This window comes from Amphiura filiformis, chromosome 1 (genome assembly GCF_039555335.1).
Source record: "Amphiura filiformis chromosome 1, Afil_fr2py, whole genome shotgun sequence".
Classification (NCBI taxonomy): domain Eukaryota; kingdom Metazoa; phylum Echinodermata; class Ophiuroidea; order Amphilepidida; family Amphiuridae; genus Amphiura; species Amphiura filiformis.
The window spans coordinates 41309057-41321102 of record NC_092628.1 but is presented as its reverse complement, the minus strand read 5'-3'; the positions used below and the strand labels follow the sequence as shown (position 1 = coordinate 41321102).

General features: G+C 39.5%; 1 long non-coding RNA gene across 1 annotated transcript; it reads left to right on the top strand.

The window, feature by feature from the left end:
* Window positions 1-1736: 1736 nt before the first annotated feature.
* Window positions 1737-3738, top strand: LOC140147156 (uncharacterized). Its single transcript, XR_011858349.1, has 3 exons — window positions 1737-1945; window positions 3255-3350; window positions 3566-3738. It is a non-coding gene; the product is annotated as an uncharacterized lncRNA (long non-coding RNA).
* Window positions 3739-12046: the final 8308 nt, after the last annotated feature.

The following is a 12046-nucleotide window of genomic DNA, read 5'->3' as shown; positions in this document are numbered from 1 at the left end:
GTGTTGACTCATGTCCATCACTACGCAGATCCTCTTTCCTGTCCTTTTTCTGGATTTTCGCCTAGCGAACTTTAATTAGATATGGTTGTGGTCTTGTAATTACCGGCATAATATTGTTTTTATTTTTGTTCAAACCGAACCGAAACAACTGACCCAGATACGCTAATGATGCCCATAATGATGGTTGTATGGACCATCTCCCATTATCGAATATTGAGAGAGATAACCCCCGCCTCGGATTTACACCTATGCATATAGTTACCCTTTAACACACAGTGTCATCGCCCTGATATCTTCATGGCAGAAAATGCCATGGTAGGTTGAATCCACAGCCACGCATGGCCATTGTGATCCGACCTGTTTAATAGCTTTTAAACGCATAATGGGCTGAAGGACATCCGATTAAGGCTAATGACATTAGTCTGTGACTGACCTCTGTACGGTCAGCGAGCATACATACGCCATGGTCATCTGCTTTTAGACTGCCTCTACGATAGTCTCCTACACAGCCAGTTTGTGTTAGTCGGTCTGACACTCGTCGATCCTGTATGTTCGTGATAGCCACATACAATCTGGCCCGAGACTACCTCCACGAGGGTCTACGCTGCGCTATTTAAAATCTGAATTTTGGTCATTTTTTCAGCTCAAAACGCACGCTAGTTTCTCAAGACGCTAGCTAACGACGATAATATCCGTTGAACATGTATATGTTCAAGTGCAAGGAACCAGATCTGGTTTCTTTATACGAAGTCATTTACGGGAGATATTCATCATTTTCTACCCCGGTATCCAAAGATTTATCGTCTGAATATCAATCGTGCATAGCACATTTACGTGTATCGATCCCGTGTATTCATTTCAGTGTCTCTGGTTGTATAATGTAATTATTAACCGGGCGATGTCGGTATATAACATCAACTCTGACCTGCGTAACTTCAGCCTATGATGTGTGTCAGATTATTAAAATCCAGCGATTACAATGTACAGGCTGTATCAATATGATTGGTTTCCATCTGCTTTAGGTGTTTATCAACAAGTCCGCTTCTATAATGTATGCAAAATCTGAATATTCATAAATGAGGTAGCTCCTATGTTGCATTTTAATGGGGTAGTCTTGTCCATAGTCCCTGGAAATTGATGGGTATCAATCATTTTGATACAGCCTGTATTGGGGCTGCGTTTACACTGTTATGGATTGGTACCGTTTTATTTGTAGAAGGCAACGGGTATATAAATATCCCGAATGACCATTGAACCTAAATCGAGTTATACGTGACTCATTGAAACAGGCTGCCGTAGTTGATTGCTACGGCTTGCTACAACTCATGCAATCAAACAAAACAAAATGGCTTCTAGTTTAGAAGCCGAGCTACACTGCGCTGTTTGTCTTGATTTCTACAAAAATCCTCGCACCCTTCCCTGCCAGCACAGTTTCTGTCACGCATGTCTAACCCAAGTACTGAAAGCACCACCAAATGCATCCGAAGCCGTTCTCTGTCCGTCTTGCCGACAAAATTTTGTTATCGATAAATTTGGCATCGACGACTTCCCGCGCAATTTTATGCTGTCAAGTATCGTGGATAAGTTTCAAGAAACCCGTATGACTACGAAGGAAGATAAGACGTCGACTCCTTGTGACCTGTGTGAGGGTGATACGAAAGGGAAGGCTACAAAATATTGCAAGAGATGTGAGGCGTCTTACTGCGATTCTTGTTTCCAAATCTGTCACCCAATGAGAGGGCCATTTGCGAAACACATCATCCAAACGCCAGAAGTGGCAAAGAGTTCCCGCCAAGAAGTTATTACATGTCCTGATCACGAGGGGAAAGAGCTGGATATGTATTGTGAACCGTGTGAACGACCAATCTGCTACTTGTGTGATCGGACTGGTGGCCATCATGAGCACAAAGTGTGTGATATACAACAGGCATTTGCACAACGAAAGGTAAAAACAGAAAAGTAAATTAATTATGCTGGTCCTTACACTTCAAACGAATAAATATGTAATGATATAAAGAACGTCAAAAGGCAGGAAATTAGCAATAAATAGAGAGAAGCAAAGAAGGTCACTACCACACTCATAGAAATTGTTCGTTGGCATTACTCAGTAAGTTGATGTAAGTCGTTGCGTCAACTTTCCGAGTAATGCCAATGCGTACAATTTTGAGTAACGCTGACTCGATATCATTATGTTGGTCGCACTCATTTGCACTTACTTTATTGAGTTGTTACAACTCAGAAAATGAAACTAGGTTAACATAATTTTCTAGGGGTGTGCTATAGTGTGCAAAATTTTGCACTGATTACAAAAATATTTATTTGAATACTGCTAATTGTGCAGAAAATGATCAAATTACGCGAATTAAGTAACAAAGTACCAAATTGGGGTAACTCAAAACAATAAGTACCAGTAACTTAATATGAACGAGTTACATCAACTGACATGTTGAGTTACAATAACTCAACTAATTGGTTCTTTGAACCTTGTTTATTTTTCTAAGTTCCCTGAACTTGAATTAAGAAGTTGGCATTACTTAACGCAACGACTTACATCAACTTTTTAAGTAATACCAACAAAGTTGATTTATAGTTGAGCTTTTTCAGCATTTTTTAAGTTCGGATAACTAAAATGAATTTTGTTTTGGCAACTTTTACACTATTTTTGAGTTGTCCAAACTTACTCCTTTTGAATTGCGCCAACAAGGCGATTTTACTCTTCAGCCCTTGGGTCAATGTTTTAACTGTGGAGTTTTAAATTATGGCATGCTGGAAAATGGCATTAAATTTACTCCTTTTGATCTGTTTTTACCAAAATGTACCTAAACTTTTCGCGTTCAAGTAATCGCATTAGGAAACGAATTTGGAGAAAACCTTCTGTTAATAAAATACTATGCTGAGCCACCAGCCTGGGTGGCTCACGCTCCAGTAATTTCAGATGATTGAGCTCAGTAATACATCAAAGAATGTCTTCCAATTCATGAAAACAAATAGATAATCAGCTTATCGGATTAAAAGCTTAGAGGGAAGGTCTTGCTGCTCAGCGAGTGTTTGTAATTATCAGAAGGTTTTCTCCAAATTCATTCTCTAATGATGTGAGTGTTGCAACTGGATAATTTTGCAATTTTAACCTCATTAGAAATGTTGCCCCTATTATTACTAGCCCAGTACTGATAGAAGTTAGCTGTGTACGATACTGGTAACATCTGAGGCCGATTTGTGTAACCTGCATATTTTCCCTTATATTTTTCTTATAGGCTAACATTACGCATCGTGCCACAGCACTTCAAAAAACGAAAAAACAACATGACAGGTTTATTAGGACACTTCAACAAGGCAAGCAAATTTGCAAGGTGCGTAACTTCTCTTTAATGTGAACACCTAATAAGTATCTGACGTGACGCCCAGGAATGATGAAGATGATGATGATGATGATGAGGATGAGGATGATTTATTGCCGATTTATTGCAGACAATGTGGTTTTGAAGGAGCCTTTATTTCCTTTTTTTTTTCAAAAAAACCTGATTTCTTAATAAGGACATAACATCACCTTTCATTAACTACTTAGACAAACCATCAACAATCAGAGGAAGCGGTTTCAAAAGAATTTGCCAAACTGATCACGACTTTAAAGGCCTCTGAGAGCAGTGTCAAGGAATACCTACGGCAAAGAAAAGAAAGTAAGATGACGACTCTGTCCACTCAGATTGCTGCAACGACTGCTGCGTCAGCTAAAATAATTGAGTCAACCAAGAGGATTGAAGATATTCTCAAAGAGAAAGACAAGGTGGCCTTTCTTTTGGTAAGTTCACTCGTACAATTAACAGTAAGCCCTGGTTAATTATTATCGAATGAGGATGTTTCACTGAATTTGGTCAATATTTGTCTTTAGGTGTAAATTGTAATTAAAAAGGCCAATTGTAATTTTTGTTGTGTATTGCGTCTTGATACAGGTCCGGAATACAGGCTTTAAATAACGCTTTGTTAGTACTATCAACTCAAATGAAAAAGGTGAATACATAGTGGGTTTGCTTGGTCAATTTACGTTTCCATAGACTTTTTACCCGCACTTTTCGTTAATTGTTTTAAAATTAAAACATTGATAGCAGCATGATTGCAGCTTTAATTTGGTAGCTTCCCAGTGGGCACATCTGACGTTGAAATCCCCTTGAAATTTTGACATCGAAATCAATTTCGACGTCGAAATCAGGTTGAAGTCACGTTGTATTTGCAAATGGACTTCAACATGATGGACTTCAACGTGAAAGCAGGTTGAAATTTCAACGTTGTATCAACTTTGAAATTTCAACCTGATTTCAACTAACCGCTAGGTTGAAATCAGGTTAGGTTGAAATTTCGACGTTGTATCAACGTTGATTCAACGTCGAAATCCTAACATGTGCCCACTGGGTTGGTATTTGCATAATCCAGTTTTCAGTATGAGCAATCCATTAACAATAGAGGTTGTAACAAAAAATGTATATGAATTAGAATATAGTATAAGCAAAGATGTTACTTATGTATTGTATTGAGTATTACTTAGTCGTCAAGGTTGTATCTTAAACTACTACATTAACTTTGTTTTAATAAGATCGGAGATCGACAAGCGAAGATATGTTCAATTGTGTGAAGAAGTCTACTGCTTGTTATATTCTACTGCTTGTCACATTTACGGGATGACCCCTTTATTTTTTTCTGAAAAGCAAAAATGTAATAGCTAATAATGAAAGTCGATTTACGCAATGCAATCTTGATATGCGCGAAAATGTCAAAAGTGGCCCAACTTGTCTTCTGGTTAATTTCGAACTGGTTTGAGCCCGAATTGGTCAATCTAAATCTAAATCTAAACAAATACTCAATAAAATCGCAAAAGCGACATTTATTTGAGAAGAAAAGAAACCAAGTAAAGTTTTTCTGTTAGCCAGGATATTATATGATGAACTATTTTTTTCTGAGAAGCGAAATTGCTATTGTATAATTTTTGCTACAGTCTGTATAATTAAGAAGACCTTTGTTCTCTGCTATTCGTCATACATAGATCGTCAGTAAGATATATGCCTAATAATTTTATGAAACTCTCAAATTTGGTCAATTACAAAGTAGTCGGGTTATGTTGAATTGGTCAATTCAGCGCCCCCTAAGAGTGGCGCCCAGGGCAAGTGCCCACCTCTGCCCCCACCCCGTCCCCGTCGTCGCTACGCCCCTGTCATTAACCTTGTGAGATGGTAGGGCTGCATGATCAATGATGTTTTATTGTAGGATAGGTTTCTGTAAACCGAAATGTGTCAAAAGTAGGTTGACCCGTTTATTATTCACGCAGTTTTATGTGACCAAGAACTTTTTATTCCCCCCCCCCCCCATCAAGAAAGCTGGCTACGCCCTTGCCATCATAGCGTGGCTCATAAAATAAAGCTTAAAATGTATATGTAAATAATGTAATGTTGTCAAAGTTACATTGAATTTATTTACATTATTTAATTATTTCTTTGTATTCTCTTCCATATCGATGCATCGATGCTTGTTAATATTCACTGGTTGTACTCTTGAAATATATACAGTACGCTTCGCTTCTAGAGAAAAGGTATTACAAGTGGTGGATTTCTGTTGTTGTTGTTATTGTTGTTGATCTGACATATTCATAAAATATTTATTGTATTGTACCTTCAGTTATAAGAGTGCTAAATATTTCAAGAACTTTAAAAAATAGTATATTAATTATAAATAATTATTGATGCTTTATTTAGTATGCATTTTGTGTGGTCAATTCACTCTCTTTACTTGCTAATATTAAAATTAAAGACAAGTTCTAATAGGGATATTGCATAATTATGAGAGGCTGCGAGCTTCCAAAGTGCAAACAATTTTCAAATGGACACTTATTCCACTATTGTCGTGTAGTCTTCAATTACTATGGTGGGATTGCAATTCAATTCAATTCAATTCAAGAAACATTTATTTCACAACTTCAAAAATACATGATATAATGACAAATGACATAATTTGCAAACCAATCACATACAAAACAAAGTAGTGCATCCGATCACAAGCCCACTGATGACAATCAAACGCGATCACGTTAAAACAAACAACCAAGGCAAGAGACAGGACAAAGGTGGGTCTAGATTAAGAGGGGCGTCATTGAAAAACCTGAAAAAAGTTGTGGGTAACACGCGGGGAGCAAGCTCATGGGTGCGGGTTGCCGGCAAACAGTACAAAACGAAAATACAAATATAAACAGGAAAAGACAAGACATTACAATAAAATAAGATGTGAACAACTTAGCATTTGCATTATACGTTTTGAATCTCATGAAATTTGAAACACTCAAATGAACTGAACTGATCTGAACTGAAACACTCATGGTAATTTTTCTTCAAACGCAAAAGTTGGAAGGGCAGCGATCTCGTAATAAGCGCGAAGATACCATAACCATGCTAACTGGGATAACGTTTTTAATGCAAATTGACATTTGTTATAAACAGCAGGCTACTAGATAATATAAAAAGATAACTGGCCCTGTTTGGATGATCATTGATCACTTATTCGCGGGCTATGGGTATTCTATCGGTGACCCTTCTATCATTATTATGTACTATTATTGTGTTTAATTCCATGTTTTAATTTAGTTTGAAGGAAACTGAAGAGAATCAAATTGATTTCACTCCAGCTACAGATTGCGACTTTTCTCTTCTTCGGAACTATGATGAATGTCTGGAATCGATTCACTCACTGAAGTACCATGGAGTCAAAGGTAAGTTTGTGAAACTATTCTTAGTCAATGAACGGCATCAATAAGGGTGTTATATCGTTCATCTCGTATGCAATTGTTTCATTTTGTTTGCTTTATGAAGCATCATTCTCTATTTTCATGTGCAATCCAAGATCTTTGAATAAAAAATTTGATGAGTTCAGATCGACGGTTATTGGGAATCAGGCTGATGTCTGTGCCATTTCTGAATCTTGGTTTACTTCTAACAAACCAATTGAACATTATCAACTTGAAGGGTATGAATTGCTCACAAAATCAAGGTCTACCCGCGCAGGGGGAGGAGTAGCCTGCTACGTCCGCAATGAATTGAATCCACAAAATACTGACATCACAGTCCCAGACAATCTAGAGGTACTGTGGTTCAAAGCACGCCCCCAACGCCTTCCTCGGGCCATCTCTGTACTGTACTATGCTGTAATATACATACCCCGGGGCGATCCCCACGAACAAGAGCTCATTGAACATTTGCTTGATGGTATTGACAAAATTAGCACCAAACACCCAGATGCTGGTATTTCCCTGATAGGTGACGTTAACCAACTTGATATCACCCAGATCCTTGCTGCTAGTCACAAGTTTGCCCAAGTGGTGGACAAGCCAACTAGAGGTGACAGCATTTTGGATAAGATAGTGACCAACTTATCCACGTTTTACAATACACCAATTGTCAGCGCCCCAATCGGGACTAGTGATCATCGTACTGTATTATGGACTCCTAAGGATCATGAAATCAGATCCAACAGCGTTCACACCCGCAAAGTACGACCCCTGAAAGACTCTAATCTTCGCGAGTTTGGCAGATGGATTACTAGTCATACATGGACTGAGGTCACTGAAGCGGCAAATACAGGTGATAAGACCAGTGCCTTCTACAAAACTCTGAACTCGGCAATACAACTTCACTTCCCTTGTCGCAAAGTGAAACTTCATGTACATGACAAACCTTGGATCACTCCAGCTATTAAATCGCTTATTTGTAAGAGACAGAAATCCTTCCATGAAGGTAACACTCACAATTGGAGCATCATGCGCAACAAAGTCCAGCGCAAAATATCCAAAGCAAAACGTGACTTCTACCGTGACCGGGTACAGCGACTAAAATCAGCGAATCCGGCAAAGTGGTATCAGCAGATTCGTGTTATGGCTAATATGACAAAAACTGAATCAAACATTGCTCCACCCAAGGGGTCACCCAAGTGACTTTGTTGCTGTGGCAAATAGTATCAATGAACATTTCGCATCAGTTGCTAATGACCAGCCACCTCTTAATGTGGATGATCTTCCATCTTTTGAATCGTCTGACAATTCAGCATTTGTGGTGCAGCAGCATGAGGTGTACAGAAAACTGAATAAAATAAAGAGCGGTAAAGCTGGAGGTCCTGATGGAATACCAAGTAGGATTATCCGCGAATTCTCGTATGAACTGAGCTTACCACTCTCCAACATCCTTAACAGATCTTACGCAGAGGGTGTTGTGCCACCCCAGTGGAGAAAGGCCACGGTGGTCCCTATACCCAAGAGTAAGCCTGCAACATATAACAGTCTCCGCCCGATATCTTTAACGGACCATTTTGCTAAGGTAGCCGAATCATTCATGAATCAGTGGCTCATGGACGATATTCAAGAACATATTGATCCCAACCAGTTTGGAAACCGGAAAGGAGTGGCGACTACGCACTACCTTGTCAAACTGTTGCATACGCTACACAAAAATGCTGACAAACCAGGAAGCCACAGTACGCTGGTGGTCACTGACTTCAGCAAAGCGTTTGACCGCATAAACCACAATGTACTCATTCGCAAATTAATCAATCTTGGAGTCCGCCCCCCTGTGGTTGCGTGGCTTTGCAGCTTCCTTACGCAAAGAGAACAATGTGTTCGGTACAAAGGCGCCATTTCATCGTGGATAACGCTGAAGGGAAGCTTACCCCAAGGCACCTTATTCGGTCCCAATGGATTTCTTGTCATGATTAATTCTGCACTTGTTGACACACCATCGCCTATCTGTGTTCTCAAATATGTTGACGACATGACCATCATAGAATCAGCCAAAGCAACGCAGCCTACCACCATGCAAGATCAGTTGAACACTTTCGCAGACTGGTCAAATGAGAACAACATGAAGCTCAATCCTGAGAAGTGCGCATATATGTCAATCTCGTTCTTAAAGCGACCGCTAAATCACGTGCTGAAACTCTGTAACACTGATCTTAATCAGGTGGATGTCACCAAAATCCTTGGCGTCCAAATCTCAGCTGACTTGACATGGTCAACTCACATTGATCAAATGCTGAAGAAAGCCAACGGTAGGCTTCATATGCTTAAGCTGCTGAAAAGGTTTGACTTGCCGATTGAAGATCTTGTGACAATATATGTTGGCTACGTCAGACCACTTACAGAATACGTTGCTCCGGTTTGGCATTCAAGCATCACCGCCAAACAACAATCCGCCATTGAACGTGTGCAAAAGCGGGCTTGCAAGATCATCCTGGGCAACAAATACTCCACCTATGATGAAGCTTTGACCACATGCAACCTTACTGTGTTGACGGAGAGAAGGAAACATATCTGTGTAACATTCGTTAATGCAATGATGAGTTCTCATCAATTCCGCGAATGGCTACCTCCCCTGCGCGGCAGCAGCACAAGTCGGCTACTTCGTAATTCAGATCATCTGACCACTGTCCGTTGCAGAACTAAACGCTACCAAGAAAGCCCAATACCCTATCTCACTAAACTGTACAATGACCAGCTAATGTGATCTTTTATCATTATTATCATGTGCAATATTATGAAAAATTTTGATGCAAATGTGTTCTCATCAATTTGTGGTACTCGTTTGAAATATGTATTTTGATGTTTTTCACCTTGAATTTATGGAGTAAATGGTTTAAGTGTGGGGGTGGGGGTGGGTGTGTGATTGGGTGAGTTTGGTGGTTGTGCGTTTAGTGTTGCGGGTGTTGATCGGGGTGTTGGTGATGGTGTGTGGGTGTGTGAGTGTTTGTAAAGGGGTGTGTTGGGTGTGTGTGAAGACGGGCGCTGTGAATGTGTTAGGAGTCTGAGTCGTAGTAGTGTGGTGAGTTTACTATTCGAAGCGTGAGTACATGAGTGTTGATAAAATGCTATCTTTTATGTCAATTTTAATGAATAATGTGTAAAATATGTTTATTATATTTTGTAAATATGTGGCAATTCAGTTTTTACTGCGAGTGCATATTAATAAACCATTTATCTATCATCTATCTATCTATCTATCTATCATGGATTTTAGCAAGGCATTTAACACTGTCCCACATAACAGATTATTACTTAAACTTGACAACTATGGTATCAAAAACAAAACTCATGCTTGGATTTCTAGCTTTCTCAAATGCCGTGATCAGCGGGTAGTGGTTAATGGTGAGCACTCAAGCTGGAGTAAAGTTATCTCTGGTGTGCCCCAGGGCACGGTACTTGGGCCGCTATTATTCCTTGCTTACATTAATGACCTCTCTAATAACATATCATCCACAGTTCGTTTATTCGCAGACGATTGCGTTTTATATAGAGAAGTCAAAAATGACTTCGATACATCAGAACTCCAAAATTATTTAAACACACTCATGAACTGGGAATCAAAATGGCAGATGCATTTTAACCCAAGCAAATGTTTCCTTATGAGACTCACACACGCACGTTCACCCAAAGAATTTATATACAAGCTAGGTGAATCAGTGCTAAAGGAAACAACTAGCCATTCATACTTGGGTGTGGAATTTACCAACAACCTAACATGGTCCAAGCATATAAACAACATCACAGCATCAGCAAACAGGTCACTTGGTTTCATCAAAAGCAACTTACACTCTAAAGTCCTAAAAACACCAAAGAGCTGGCATAATAAGACCATTGTCAGACCACTGGTAGAATATGCTCCATCATGTTGGGATCCACACACTAAGAAAGCCAAAAATCAAATTGAAATGATTCAAAAGAGAGCAGTGATGTTCATTCAGAGTGATTATCACTCACGCTCTAAGGGATGTGTCACAAAAATGACAGATGACCTTGATTTCACTTCACTTGAAACCAGAAGAACCAGTCATCGTCTCACAGTTCTCCATAAAGCTGCTTCCGGTCACCTATCACTACCCGTCGGAAATCTGCTTCAGCCTCCTCTGCGTCAATCACGGCTCCACAACCATTCTGCTTATCAACAACTACACGCCAACAAAGACGTTTACAAATACGCCTTCCTACCCAGAACTGTTAGAGAGTGGAACGATCTACCAAATCATTTGGTTGACATTCTAGGTCCCACTCAATTTAAAACCAACGTAACCAAACACCTAGAAGAAATCAAGAAAGCAAATAGAGACTAAATTACATGAACCGCATGCATGCGCATATCAACCTATCCGAGTGACTCCGCAAGGAGTGTTGGGCAGTATCTACATCAAGATCAAGATGAAGGCGACGCACACCGAAAAGTTTTAATGGTTCAATTTTAAAAGCGTATATCATGTCTATTGTGTTACTACAATTGTTAACAATCTGTAAAAACCCGCTGAAGTAGAGAGAAAATATCAGATTGTATTTCATTTACCCTGTATCTTATAGGCTCTTATACGGATTCAATAAAGGACACATAGTTGACAGTCAACTTAGCTCAATCGATAAGGCGTTCGACTATGGTGCGAGATGTTGCGGGTTCGAACCCTGGTGGTGCCTAGTACGCTCTCGTGGAAAAATTAAGTTAGCTTGAAATTCCCCTGGACAAGGAGCTTACTGCTAATTGTCTCGTTGTACCCCGTACGAACTCGGGGAGATGATCCTGGTTGTTATTAAATGGTTTATGGAATGATGTGGAGCCGTAGTGGTCGGCGACAACCTGTAAAGAGTGCCGAGGCTTGCAGATCGACGTTTAGGTGTTGTGCCTGTGCGTAGCGCACTATAGATCACTGCGAGTTTTGTTTCTTTTCTTTGTTTCTTTTTTTTTTTTTTTTTGCTTTTTTTGACAGGATTATCAATTATTTCTTGGTCTTAATAATAGTATGTTCACCTCACTTATTTTATGTTTTTGTTAAATAGTTCTCCAGGCCCAATTCCAAGCCTCCCGTAAGACTACTGAAGCGGTTATTGACAGGAACGTGTTACGATATGAAATGCAAGCAGGTAGGCATGAACTTGTAGTAATCGTTTTCAAAAACTGTTTCTGTCTTGTAGATATGCAATGTATGAGACGTTTTACAGAATACACTTCGGCAGGGCACATATGTTTGGAAGTAGCAGTAATTTATA